Source organism: Aquila chrysaetos, chromosome Z (genome assembly GCF_900496995.4).
Source record: "Aquila chrysaetos chrysaetos chromosome Z, bAquChr1.4, whole genome shotgun sequence".
Classification (NCBI taxonomy): Eukaryota; Metazoa; Chordata; class Aves; order Accipitriformes; family Accipitridae; genus Aquila; species Aquila chrysaetos.
The window spans coordinates 49,071,730-49,086,808 of NC_044030.1; the positions used below are offsets into that span (position 1 = coordinate 49,071,730).

General features: G+C 40.0%; 1 long non-coding RNA gene across 1 annotated transcript in view; it reads left to right on the forward strand.

Moving 5' to 3' along the window:
• Positions 1-15,079, forward strand: part of LOC115336732 — a 32,228-nt gene that overhangs the window by 13,066 nt on the left and 4,083 nt on the right. The window lies entirely within an intron of this gene.

Consider the following 15,079-nt stretch of genomic DNA (forward strand, 5'->3'; position numbering starts at 1 on the left):
ATTTATATGAATAATGTGATCATTCACAGTTGCAGATTAGTTAGTATTAAAAATGTAAGATAAGAACTCTCATGCTTTGGGGGCACAAGTTAGATTGCTGAATAAGGTGATTTATAACAGGCTGTTCCAAAAATATCCATTCCGGTATGTGCCTTTGAGATATCTGAAGCATTTCTTGGTCAGAGTTGGAACACTGATCTGATTCAATACAGAACTTTCTGTGGCCCTAAATTTTTATTTATGCTGCCAAACAATTGCATTTTTGGTATTTGTTCAAAAAAAACCAGTCATAGTGTAAGGCTAGTCCATAAAATCCCATCCTTCACATATCATCTTGAAAACATCTTTTGTCTCAGATAATACAGCATTTGGCAAATAAAGCAATATTGGAAATACAATTATTTTTATTTGTACTCCAAATTTCTCTTAACAAGAATAGGTAAGTTGTCCTTTAAATTGCCTGATCTGAAGTTTTCTTTGTCTGAGCCGTACTGAGGACTTATAGAACATTCAGGGTTTCTATTAATCCAGTCTGGTTTACAAACATAGTATTAGCATTTCTCAGTTCCTGTATTCACTTAACAGTCAGCTGGGTTTTTTATTTAGATCAAAAAATTCATAAAATATTTTTGTTGCAAGCATAAAATACAATTTCCTTCTGAGTTCAAGGAACACAATCCTTTGGGTAGTTTGTAATAGACCAGTTGTGACAGATGTGAAATTATGAATGAATGTAACATTGGGGACAGGGGAAGAAGTTTTCTTCTAGAAACATATCTATGTAAATATATTTCTTGCCTCAGCATGGAATTTATTTTAAAACCAAAAACCACTAGAAGAATAAGTAATACAAACTCCTAATGCTGATTATGCAAAATTCACAATTTTTTAAAAACTTTTTCCCCTGTAGAAATAGCCTTTTGGAGGCCTGATAGGAAAAAGCCCTCAACTGTATATCTTGATAGACATGATTTGGGCATTGGGCACAGCTTTGCTTTCACTTTAAGTAAAGAGCTGCTCACCTGCTGTACTTGTTTGGCACCTACACAGCTAGGGTAGTTAATGCCTGGCAAGCTTAGCAGTACTGTAAAATATGACGCCTTTGTCCCCAGGTCAACAGTGGTGTATTTAATGAAGACTTGCTGGTCACTGGTCAGCTTTCTCAAGATGAAGACCTAAACCGACTAAAAGAGGCTCAGACTTGCTGAGTGTTGTGGTTTAACCCCAGCCAGCAACTAAGCACCACGCAGCCGCTCACTCACTCCCCCCCCCCCCACCCAGTGGGATGGGGGAGAAAATAGGGGGAAAAAAAAGTAAAACTCGTGGGTTGAGATAAGAATGGTTTAATAGAACAGAAAAGAAGAAACTAATAATGATAATGATAACACTAATAAAATGACAAGAGCAATAATGAAAGGATTGGAATGTACAAATGATGCGCAGTGCAATTGCTCACCACGCACCGCTCAACACCCAGCTAGTCCCCAAGCGGCGATTCCCTGCCCCCACTCCCCCCAGTTTATACACTAGATGGGACGGCACATGGTATGAATACCCTGTTGGCCAGTTTAGGTCAGGTGCCCTGGCTGTGTCCTGTGCCAACTTCTTGTGCCCCTCCAGCTTTCTCGCTGCCTGGGCATGAGAAGCTGAAAAATCCTTGACTTTAGTCTAAACACTACTTAGCAACAACTGAAAACATCAGTGTTATCAACATTCTTTGCATACTGAACTCAAAACATAGCACTGTACCAGCTACTAGGAAGACAATTAACTCTATCCCAGCTGAAACCAGGACACTGACCTAATCATTCTGGTAGCAAATTTTAAAAGCACATCCAACTTTCATTCACATACATAATTCTTGCATTCTGTAGTCATAATGCACTCCTGTGTTAGACAAATGACACTTTTTTCCCCTTTTTACTAGCTTTATTTTTTATTTTATTACTACCTTTTGTTGAGGAGTCATTGGACTAGTGTTTTAAAAAACAGCTTTTTGGAAAGATGCTTGTAAGCCCAGTAGGTCCTACGAGCTAAGTTTCTGCAGAAGCAAGATGGGTACAGTCAGCTGGGGACTGGCTGCCTTGGCTTGTGACAAGTGGTACCACCAGTGAGTTCTCCCATGTTAGGCATTGCTTTCCCCACCAGCCCCCCCCCCCCCCCCCCCCCCCCAATGACTTGATTTGTCTCAGCAATGACAATCATCTACTAACATGACATTTTGACATTAAACTTACTCTAGATCATCAGCACATGTTTGCAACTTCAATATTTGAAAGCTCAATTTGAATACAACTCAACCAAAATCAGTTCAGCCAACAAAGAGACGTGCTCCGCTGGACCTCATATTCACCAACAACGAGGGGCTTGTTGGGAATGTGAAGGTCAAAGACAGCCTTGGCTGCAGTGACCATGAAATGGTGGAGTTCACGCTCCTGGGGGCAGTGAGAAGGGTATAAAGCAAGATCACAACCCTGGACTTCAGGAGAGCGGACTCTGCATCTTCAAATATCTTCTTGGAAGAGTCCCATGGGATGAGAACCTGGAGGGAAGAAGGGCCCAAGAAAGCTGGTTAATCAAGGATCACCTCCACTAAGCTCAAGAGCAGTCCATCCCAACAAATAGGAAGTCAGGCAAAAATGCCAGGAGGCCTGCATGGATGAAAAAGGAGATCCTGGCCAAACTCAAACACAAAAAGGAAGCATACAGAAGGTGGAAGCAAGGACAGGTAACCTTGGAGGAACACAGAAACATTGTCCAAACATCCAGGGAGGAAGTTAGGAAAGCTGAAGCCCAAATGGAACTTAATCTGGCCAGGATGTCACAGGCAACAAGAAGGGCTTCTGTAAGTACATAGGTGACAAAAAGAAGACTAGGGAAAATGTGGGTCCATTGCTCAATGAGACGGGGACCGGGTTATGCAGGACATGAAAAAGGCTGAAGTACTGAATGCCTTTGCCTTAGTCTTTAATAGCAAGGCTGGTCTTCAGGAATCCCAGGCCTCAGAGACCATGGGGAAAGTCTGGAGGATAGAAGATCTATCCTTGGTAGAAGAGGATCAGGTCAGGGAATACTTAAGCAAACTGGTCTTATGTAAGTCCATGTGCCCAGATGGGATGCACCCACGAGTGCTGAGGGAGCTGGCAGATGTCATTGTGAGGCCTCTCCCAATAATCTTTGACTGATCATGGCACCTGGGAGAAGCATCTGAAGACTGAAGGCTGAAAGAGCTGGGACTCTTCAGCCTGGAGAAAAGAAAGCTGAGAGGGAATCTCATCAATGTATATAAATACCTGAAGGGAGTGTGCAAACAAGATGGAGCCAGGCTCTTTTCAGTGATACCCAGTGACAAGCCAAGAGGCAATGACAAACTGAAACACAGAAGGGTCCCTCTGAACATCAGGAAACAGTTTTTCCCTGTCAGGGTGACTGAGCGCTGGCACAGGTTGCCCAGGAAAGCTACCGAGTCTCCATCCTTGGAGATACTCAAAAGCCATCTGGACATGGTCCTGGGCAACCGTCTCTAGGTGGCCCTGCTTGGGCAGGGAGGTTGGACCAGATGATGTCCAGAGATGCCTTCCAGCATCAACCAGTCTGTGATTCTCTGATTCTGTGAAATACAATGCATAGGTTCAAATCTCCTCCCTACCTATTTAAATGTTTTTGGTTACAAGACCAAAATAGGACTCAGTCTCATGAGACTGTGCTTCCCACCCAACCTGAAAAGGCAGAAAGGACTTTTCTCAGGCTCTGTTGGTACTTGTGCTTCTCAGCTAAAACAAGGAAGTACAGTGACGTGACTGATAATAAAAAGTCAAAATGAAAAATAAACTGAAATATTACCACATCAATGCAGAAATAAGTAATGCTAGGCTGCAAATTTATAAGGATTTGTGTCTTAACCAAAGCAGCCCTTTCTTCCCAGTTCTGAACTGCCTGAGCCATGAAGGCACAGTGCTTTTCCTGAGAAAAGCGATGAAGCAGATGGTGTCATGTGTAGGTTTCTAAGGTCTTCAGTGGTTTGCAGAATACATTTGTATATTACCAGGGGATTTGTAATTGCAAGCTGCACACAGGACTATGCAATCAAATAACAAATACTGTTGAACTAATGAGGGTTAATGACAGAATAAAATCTCTTATGTTAATATCATGGCAACTGTAAACTTTAAGAATGGTTTGAACATTTTACAGCAGAAAGGATGATATGTTTAGCACATGAACACATTAAAAATAGTGCCAAACAAGGGGGGGGTTTAATTGATAAGCAGTAAATAGGATGACCACCTTTTCATGTACAGATTTGTTTAAGAAAAAGCAACTCATTTTCCTTACTCTATAGATACAGCTTTCATGAGGCAAAATTTTAATTGGAACTTATATCCTAACATATTTCCTTATTTTTCCTTATTTTGCTTATTCAGATTGTGATGTGAGCAAGAATAAAATTCTTCCCTAGATAAGATATCACACAAGTCATTAAGATCAGCAAGGTCCTTAGGCAGATATTTTCTGGCTCCATTAATATTCTAGCATGAAGTGACGTCAATTAAATTCCATTTTTATTTAGTCTGTGTGATAAGCTATGAGATAAGGTCTCAGCAGGAAATGCGGAAAAACTTTATATTCACCTCCATGTACAGATTTTTACTCTCTGGTTAACCACTCGCCACTGGTTGCTGTTTCTGTAAAACTCAGTAGCAGCATGAATGCTATTTAAACATGTTGCGTTTTGAGAAAATGGCTGAGATCTTCAGTCATAGCTTTTTTAAATAGTTCACATTTGTGAACTATTCACATTTGTTCACATTCATCCTTTTGAAAAAGGCAATGCAAAATCCTCCACAAACTAAACAGAAAAAATCATTCCTCTTCTCTCATGCCTTATCTGTGTCCTCCCCAGATATAAACTACAGGTTAAATACAGAAGCAACATCATGTTGAGCAGGGAATTGTTGAGCAGGGAACCCCTTCTTTCCATAGGTAGTAAGCATGCCTACAGAAGTAACATGTTAGGAAAGTGCTGTATTTTAAATTATAAAGTACAGAGTTATTCTTTGTGCATTTTAATAGATCCTAGTGATATGTTGTGCTTGCTTTACACTAGTGATATTTTAGGTGCAACACCTAAGAAAAAAGAGTAGTAGAAATACTTATCACGCTTCCTAAACCATGTATCGTGCTCTTTGCTCACAGATCTCAAGCTGTGACAAAGCAGAAGGGCATGCAGGTAGCAGATGGACTATTTCCTGAAATTGCCACAATGCCCGAAGAAAGAAGGTCATGGGCCTTTCCTCCTCAACCACCCACGCCACAGGCATGGCCGCACTGCAGCCCTCATGGGGGGCAGGAAGACAGCTGCCCCAGCTCATCTTCAGTGTTCCTTGGCTACCTCTGGCCATCCAGCCCAGCTAAATTTGCATTGGCTGTGAACTGCCCACATTCCCCCTTTTCTCTGAGAAATTATTTTCTCATTATGACTGAGCTGAATGTGTTGTTTCCACAAGTCTGTAAAAGAGTCACTATTTGTCTGACTAGGAGGATGAAAGGGGGAAATAACAACCTTTTCTGACCCACTGGTGGTTAGAAGCACCCGTGAACCTCAATCAGTGATTGTTAGGGAAGCAGATCTACAGGAAACCCAGTTTGGGGTTTGTTCATTCTAAAGTCAGTGAAATAGTTTTTTACCCATCAATTTTGGAATTTGAGAGCAATCTAGGAGACTGCTAAATAAACTGGCAAGCATGGGAGCCAGAGCCACTGCTGAATTTTAATCATATTCACATGAGAATTCACCGGAACCTGGCGACTTGCCACCATACATCTGCTTTTTTTATTTTATTCATCTTTTTCCATATTCACAGGTTTGTGAGAGATTAATAAAAGTTACCTTGTTCCTAGTATTGTACTCTAGCTCTGTTCATAAAAATACTGTATATGCCAATTAAAAAGAAACTGAAAAAAAGCTTATGCCAATTTCCTCTCCTTACTTGAGATGGTCCTGAACACCCATCTGTTCTGGGAAGTACTCCACCTGTGAGCAGATGCCTCCCTGGCTCGTGCTTTATTTGCTTGTGTGCCTTACATTGGATGTTCTTTGGGCAGCAGGTCTGCTAACCCTTAGTATGCTTCCTTTATTGCAGATGGCTGTGTAACCACCAATAGCATTACTAGTACTGTCTTGTTCTGTGTCAAAGATAGTAACATGCTGTAAAACTGCCAAATAGCCTGGTCCACCATGCTTCTTGTAATGTGACTTTCCAACAATCAAATTGCAGCAATCATGCTCCTGTAATGACAGTGGTGAACAGGAGTCATGACACCAGTGATGGTAATGACAACATCTGCAATTTAATTTTTTTTCTGTAACAGAAAGCAGTCGCAATTAATTTGGTAGTTTCTTACTGAGCAGTTTCTGTTTAAGTTATGCCCGCAGCTTACTTAGGCAGGGTAATGGTGTAACTGTACTGCTTTGCTCAACACATGAGGTAGCTTAGTAATTAGAAAACAGGGAAAAAAGTCACAAGGGACTAAGTCCTGTGCTTGTTGAAGTGAAAGAAAAAACCCTGCTGGTTTTAATGGATGAGGATAAAGCCTGTGGAATGCAACCTACAACTCTGAAACAAATTCATTAATAATAGGCATTCAGCTGTTTCTCCTCAGACCTGCATGCTTTTATACATCAGAATTACTTTCAGCAATGTGACAGGGGAAAATGTAAAGCCTTTTGCTTTGATTGTAATGTTGGAATTTTTTGGACATTGGTAGCACTTGTTACCAAAATTTGTATGATCTTCCAGTCATTTGGTTATGCCTTTGATCATGGCATCATCTAATGAAACATACCTTCTTTGAGACTGTGTTTCCTATGGCACATAAGAAAAGGAACAGCCAACCTGAGATGGCAAGAGAGTCTTAACAGAGAAAATACCCAATATTTAAATCACATAATTGATTAAATATAACATTTTAAACAATGGAGCAATACTGTATCAAAGTGTGAAGCAGATTCCTCCTGGACATACCCAAAGCATATATTCCGTATATGGAAGTGGGTGAAGAACATAGGTGTTTACAAGACAGATCAGAGGTATTCTTCCAGTCATCTAATCACATTTCCCATTAGATAAGGCAAACAGTTTCACTCTGTGATAACTACATTACATCCTTAATTACAGACTGACACTGTAGACAATTCAATGTAACTGCAAAACACCTTGCAGTAGCAAGACACCTCTCTGTTGACAGCAACTAAGGAAGCTCTACCAGTCACTTACTGTTGTATAAACCTGCTAAGAATAGTATTTGTTGATTCCCAATAAGCTATTTAACCTTTGCATGACAACTGCCTGCTTCAGAGAACAGGACGATGTTGCATCATGTTCTTGGAATGGGTTGTAAACTGGAAGGGTTATAACTGCTTTACAGATTACAGACCAACTGGATTATCTTTTGATAAATCCTAATGTGTTCCATCTGTTTCCATCACGCCACTGAGGCACTTTGTGACCACACAGTTGCTTACAGTATAGCGGTACTACCTGAGAAACACTTTGCCACAACTATACATATCCCCTTCTGTATTAGTCAAGGCTTGCCTTGGGAAGTTACAACCTTATGCCCCTTGTGCTACTTGCAGACATCAACACTTTCTGCTTACCTTTTTAACCATGAAAGCCTTGTGTCTTCAGAAGCAGTAACAGCCTGGGCTCAGCGTCATGCTGATCTGCCCCTTTTAGGCCTTGCCAGAGTGCTGCCTACTATAACTGCGGTTTGGGCTGTTGAGCAGCCCCTCTTGCAGCCTCTAGCCCAGGCTACTGCCTGTGTTCCCCAGCAGGTAGGTGCCATTTTAAAAATACTGGGTACTTGTAGTCAGAGCTTCATATGCTTCCCTGTGAGCCTTCTTGATCCCAGCAAGAACAATCTTGTGAGCATGCACAATGTGTGGCATCCTAGTTTCTCCCACACCTCATTTCTCCTGCACACTTCTCCCCTACCTCTTTGTACAGTGCCACATAAGACAAAAGTGCTGTGGGGATTTTGCATAGGCTATGCATCCCAGGGGAACACCTGCTGTTCTGCTTGTGGAGTTCAGTGCACACCATGCAGAACTTCCTGTGCAGTTTATTCCTATAATTTATTGTACAAATCTCATTCTGACATACTCAGGAACCCGGGGCGGGGCGGGGAATATCTCACCTTAGGCACCCAAGCACTGCAAAATGAAATGAATCACTGCTCCGAAAATTTCCATCCTTCTCCCTCGTAAACAGCTGCACCAGCAATATGATATCATGGTTTAATCCCAGACGGCAGCTAACCACCACACAGCCCCTTGCTTACTCCCCACCAGTGGGATGGGGGAGAGAATCGGAAGAGTAACAGTAAGAAAACTCATGGGTCGAGATAACAACTGTTTAAGCAAAAGTTGTGCACGCAAGCAAAGCTAACCAAGGAATTAATTCACTACTTCCCATTGGCAGGCAGGTGTTCAGCTATCTCCAGGAAAGCAGGGCTCCATCACGCATAACTGTTATGCAGGAAGACAAATGCCATCACTCCAAACATCCCCCCCTTCCTCCTTCTTCCCCCGGCCTTATATGCTGAGCATGACGTCACGTGGTATGGGATATCCCTTTGGTCAGTTGGGGTCAGCTGTCCCAGCTGTGTCCCCTCCCGACTTCTTGAGCCACCCCAGCCTCCTCGCTGGTGGGATGGGGTGAGAAGCAGAAAAGACCTGCACTCTATGTAAGCACTGCTCAGCAGTAATGAAAATGTCTCAGCATTATCAACTCTGTTTTCAGCACAAATCCAAAACATAGCCCCGTATTAGCTACTATGAAGAAAATTAACTCTATCCCAGCCAAAACCAGCACACATGACTAAAAGATTCACTCCCAGTAACACAACGGGCAGTTTCAGTGAGCTGAAGGGAGAGCTGCCCACAAGAGCAGCGCCGAGGCAGCTGGAAGTCTGCCACCTCCTGTTAAGACAGGAGGTGGGACAGAGAAGGAGGCAGCCATGCCCGGAGTCTGCAGAGGACCAGCAGCACCTGGGAACATCTGTGCAGGGCGATTGCACTTGCAGCAACCCATCTAATAGTCTCACTGTCCAGGGCGCTCTGCATTAGATAAAGCTACAGAATCACCACCTTCATAACCCAGCTGTTGTTTCAGGGACTGTGGCAGCTAATTATGCTGTGTTTTGACTTTGAACTGGATTTTTAAGGAGTGCGTTTAGAAACGTAGTTCACACCTTAGCACATAGAATTATCTCGGTGGCCTCATAAGAAGTCCCTCTGTGTTCAGGTAACTAGACTGCATGAGTACTATTCCAGAAATGTTGTCTCCAAACAGATTAATACTTTCAAATTATCTAAAACTATGTCAGTCTACCAGTAGCACAGCATCTGCTGATAAGTTGCACCTGATGACTGGGATAATAGTCTATTGCTTTTCCAGAGGACATTAAATTATGCTTATATTTAGAGTAAAAGTGGATTTTTCCTCTGCTCATTTCCCAGCTATGGTTACTTTCTGTGTTAGGAAAATGATTCTCTCCTCTCTGCCAAAGATTTGCTCTGCCAGCAAAGCTGCTACTCTGCTTTGTGACATTCAGTACCCTGCTTATTAATATTTGACAATCATGAGATTTATTGGAAAATGTGTTATACAAAATACTTCAGGAACACTAAGCTCTGTATCAACTACTGAAGTTATTCTATGCCAATTACACTTGCTAGGCATTTGGGAAATGTAGTAAGGCATTGGATACTTCTGAAATTTTTATCCAAGACTGGGGGAGGGAAGAAATATAAGCTCTCAGTATCTCAAAGCTGCCTTTATTTACATAAATATTTTCTGTTTTTCCAAGGCAGGTAAGTTTATTCTGATAAGCTAGATTGCCTTCTAGGTACTCCCATGCAGCTGTGTGAAGAAGGGTGTAAAGGCCTCCTCATTCAAACATATAATCTTCATAGTTGTCTTGCATGCAGCTTATGACCCCACAAGAAGCAAGGTAGAAGAAAATCAAACACAAGTTACAGCCCAGAGTTGTTTCTTTGGATACCAAAATACTGTGATTTATAAGCTGTATCATTAAAATTAGGATAATTTTAGCGTCTTTTCACCCCTTTCACATGCTTCTCCAAATTACAAACATGAGATTATGTGTTTATCTCAACGTGTAGCATTGAAATATCACTCTGATTAAAAAGGCATCAGTTTGAAATGAGTTCATTTTGTTTATATTTGTAAGCAGAGGGAAAAAGACATTTTTTGAGGTTTTGTCCTCTGATGTAACATCTAACTTCCCTATACTTCACTAGGAGTGCCATGAGTATATCATACAGGAAAATCTGATCTTTGTTTTTCTAAAGCATCAATCTCAAAATTCCTTGGTTTACCTTTTATACATGTCATCCCCTGGAGAGTCTGTATGATACTGTAAAAAGATAGTGTTTTACACATCTGAAAACAGGACTTAGGGCTGCACATGCACACCATTACGAGCATCTGCCACCTAATAACAACCCATTGTGTATCTGAAAAAAAAAAGACATGAAAGTATGAAAGTATGGAGATACATTTCCCACATCCTTCAAACAGTTTAGCAGAGAAATAGGTTTTTAAACTTGATTTGAACTTCATCCAGGTTTTGAAGAGAGCAGCTCTTTGCCCGCAAGTTGGGGATTCTGGGGGAACTACCTTGCTGTCAAAATGCAGCTGGAATGAAACTCTCTCTGTACTAGGGAGGGCATAGCATCAGTACCATTAACATTCTGGCTAATTATATAACCATATCGCTCTTAAATGCAGACAAGACTCATACTAAGTCAAGGCACAAGTTTACATGTACAAGATGAGCGGGTTCAAGCCTTTAATCAGATTACTGGCAGCAATCATTCCAGCCTTTCTAGTTCCTTTTCAATTTTCTTAATTTATTTGCATCTGCCTAGCTACTGTATTTGTCCTATGTGAGGCCTAGGCATTCAGAAATAAAGGGGTTTTTTCCTTTGTCATGTTAATTTGAACTTAATAATACCTGCCAAGTGGTGGAGGTATGAAACAGCAGGCTGAAATCATCCCAGCTTCTCTGCAATTGAGGAGTTGTGGGATGGATGCTCTATGCCATGGATAGCAAGGACAAAGAAACAGTGCTTCTGCTTTTATTTTTTCCTATCAAGGTACCTATACTTCTTTTTCTTTCTGTCTACAAGTATCTTCTTCTACTTCCATTTTTGCTCTCCCTAATATTATTTTTTCTTTTATTTATTTGCCTAACCTCACCTGTCAATTTCCCTTGTGTTTATAACACAGTTTTTATATTTATGACCAGTACTATAAAATGTGGGTTAATAATGCAATAGGATAAAACTGACACCCAGGCAAATGGCTACTTTAATTCTATTTTAAATAACAACTCATGAAAAACACTTCAATTTTCACATTCTTTCTATAAGAAGACGAAACAGTAATAAAGGACAAAACATGTGTGCACATTTTAAAAAATGCCTAAGGGAGTTGCTTGTCAAAAGATTTGTCATATGTTGAGTAAGCTTTTAATATGGTCCTAAGGCCAGATTTCCCTGACTCCTTTACCTATGACTAGCAGATAGGTAATGGGAGCATATGACAGAGAACTGGGCTTCTTGTGGAATAGAATGGTGGCCTCAGCTCACTTCTTGAGGCACTTTGAAGGGTTGGAAGACTTGAATGGCTGCCTTAAGTTAGACACTTAATGAAGAAAGGATGTGGCCCTTCTTTCTTCCCAAAAAGTTATTTAGACAATTTGTGCAGATAAGGACTTGGCAAAAGTAAGCTGATTAGGAAGGAGACTGTTGAGGAGGTTCAACTAAGAGTCTTTTTTGGTGGTTGTGACACTGCATGTGGCTACACTGGAAAAATGCTGATTTGTTCTTTAGTATTTCCTTTAAATAGTGACAGTGCATTTAGCCTGAAGAGAAACTGAACTTCTGCAAGAACAGCTGCTGCAGCTAGTAAGTTCTTGACATGTTTCCTGCTTGCCGTGTGTACTCTGTCACTTCTGCACTTTGATAGAGACAATATGGGGATGATGCTGTTTCTGGCCTTTCTAACTATACTTATGTGACATTTGTATACTCCAAGTGCTCAAATGAAGGCTGCTTCTTGAAAACTTGGCTACTGATGGAAAATTGTTTAGAAAGAACAGTTGCAAGCATTATTCTGCTTCTTCAGTTGTGCAGCTTAAGACTTAATAGCTATGATTTAATTAAAAAGAATTTTGCCCCAAACTAGACTATAGCTCTCTGCTTACTTTCTCAGGGCTTTCTCAGTGCCAAATTGGTATGTATATACTGCTTCATGTTTGTGTATATGCTCTTTTCTTAACCTAATTGTAAAAAGAGTCTCTCCTCAACATACACACATTCCTTCTCATGTGGAATCTCTTGACATCTTTCGTCTTAATTCCAATGATCAGAAATCTTGGGAATTAATGAGGTCATGGGTTTAGTAATGGGATGTAATTTCTTTCTATCTCAGTAGTTCAAATCCATTCCTAAATTAATTACAGCTTTTGATTACTAGGTGAATGGACTGTAGTTGTACTTATTCTGATTCTTCCCGTATAGACACTGTACGACAAACTCTTACTCCTTTGTTCAGTTTAAATGAGCAATTCATTAGTCACAATACTTAAATCCTCCGGGGTGATACCACTAAGGCAGAGGCATACTGGTACACAGTGCTCTGACTCTCTCTTTAACACGTCATTTCTTCCTGAATAAATAAAAAGTTCTACTTCTGAATGTTTGTGTAAAGCCAGCAGGTACCTTCAGTTCTAAACACCAAATAATAAACATTTTGGTCTACCATTCTTCTGAAATTGTATCAGATGGAAACTTACTGAGTGCTTAAGTTGCAGCCTTGTAAATTTAGCCTTCAAAGACTTATTTGATGACTAATATCTCTCACAGAAGAGGATTGGGGAATGGAAGAAAATGCATTTATAGTTTATAGTAATCAGTGCCCTTATTTCTGTATTCAAGACTTTCAGCCGTGACAAATTCCATAATAAGGCTGTATGTTGGATTTTCCATTTGACTCTCTGGTTTGTCTTAAAGATAAAAAAAAACCTTGTGCAAGGTGCTCTGTTACTAACCCAAAAAACCCCTAGGTCAAATTGATCGTAGCTTGTATTTCCTACATTTATGTTATGGTTTTGGTAGCTTTACAGAACTCCACTTGCTTTTGGGTTTAATCCTACCAAAATAATTGAGAATTTTGCTATCAATTTGAACAGCAGCAGGACCAAATCCTTAGTGGCCTGAAAAAGTCTACCAGGAGAATAGTAAACTTTTCCATCTTCCCAAATCATTCTTTTTTTAAAAAAAAAAAAAAAAAAAATGTTCTTTCTGCTGTGCAATAAATGCTGTGGCACATGACATAACTCCAGTCCCACTCCCTTAGACATTTGCTGAAAAGCTTGCAAGACACTGATTCATTGAGCCACACTGTCTAAGAATCTGCCAGTGTGCCAAATGTGAATTGTCACCAAAATCGTTCTATCCACCAAACAAATTGCTGACTCAAAACGTGTCATATTGCACTGTGGGTATGAGAAAGCAATGTTTTTATTTAACATGGTGATGCAATTCAAACACAGTTAAGAGGGGGAGTTTACAAATGAGAATCGTAATTTCACTATCACTGTGAAAGTGAAATAACTAATAACAAGTTAGGTTATATACTTGACTTGTTATAACAAGGTCAAAGAAACAATCCAAAGCACTTAAGCCATTGCTTACTTCAGCAATTACTTTTGAAACACAAAATGCTCATAAATAAAAGTTTATGACAATGCTCTGACTCTGGCTATTTTTTTTTACCTTCAGCTAAGTGTTTGCAGTAAGGTTTTATCGACTTCCTGTGCTATAGGACTACCAAAAAATATTTAAGAAATTACTATATTTAATAAATAAAAAGCATAGTTTTGGGGGTGGATAGTAACAGATTAAATATTTACCACTAGATTCACAGTGGGAAGAATTGCAGGTAGTTCATGATAACAAATATGCTGTATATAACTTCTTTTTGACCTTTTCATTTGGCATGGGAATGGATGTCATCTTGTTGATTGCCAGACATGAAACCATCAGCAACAGGGGCAGTGCTATCTTAAGAAACATAAATTGAAATTATAATTTGGAGTAGCCTGAAAATATATTAAAAAAATTGATGCTCTGAATCACACTGTAGTAAATTTGGAGACAACAAACAAGACTAAATTCCTGTTGCCTTTACCACTACAGAACTGAGTGAAATACCTCATCCCTTCCCTGAAAAGACCAGCCTTAGTATTAAGTAGCTACTAACTTAAGGGTAAGTACATGTGGAATTTCAGTCTATGGGAACATTGACCAAAAAGAAGTTAACTAACTTATAACTTCAGGAAAAAAAACACCAACTCCACACCCTGTTTTTCATTGCCTGGCAAGCATCTTTCAGCTATCACACTGATATTCATTTATAGACTTAAAGACTGGATTTAAAATAATCAGGTTTCTGATGGATTTCACATGGGGCACTTGGGTATACAATTTATTGATTAGATCTCCACAATAAGAAAACACCTATTTTTAAACATGCTAACTGCTTTGTCTAATGTTTTTAATTATTTCAGGGTTAAGCATCTCAAAATTTCTCTAGAGCTCTGGGAACACAAGCAACAATGCTGAAGAACCTAACATAATGTTAAGTACATCCCCAAAGGTTAAATGATCAGTTTGGACTCATTGTCCCATCTGAATGAACACCAAACCAGAGTAACATGATGATCTGTAACCTAAACAAAAAAAAAATTGTGACATCTTTTTATGTACATATATAATACTACAGATTTAGCAACCCTATGTATGGAAAGCTGCACATTGTTGAATTCCAGGTCATGATGTTTCAAGTAATAAAGCACTGCAAGTTCTCTTCTCTTTACCTTTGGGAAGAACAAGCGTGCTGCATCATTGCAACTTGGCTTTGCAGCTCTTCGGGCAAGGAAGTTCTCTGCTTGCATAAATTTCAGCTTTTAGAGAGTGCCTGGC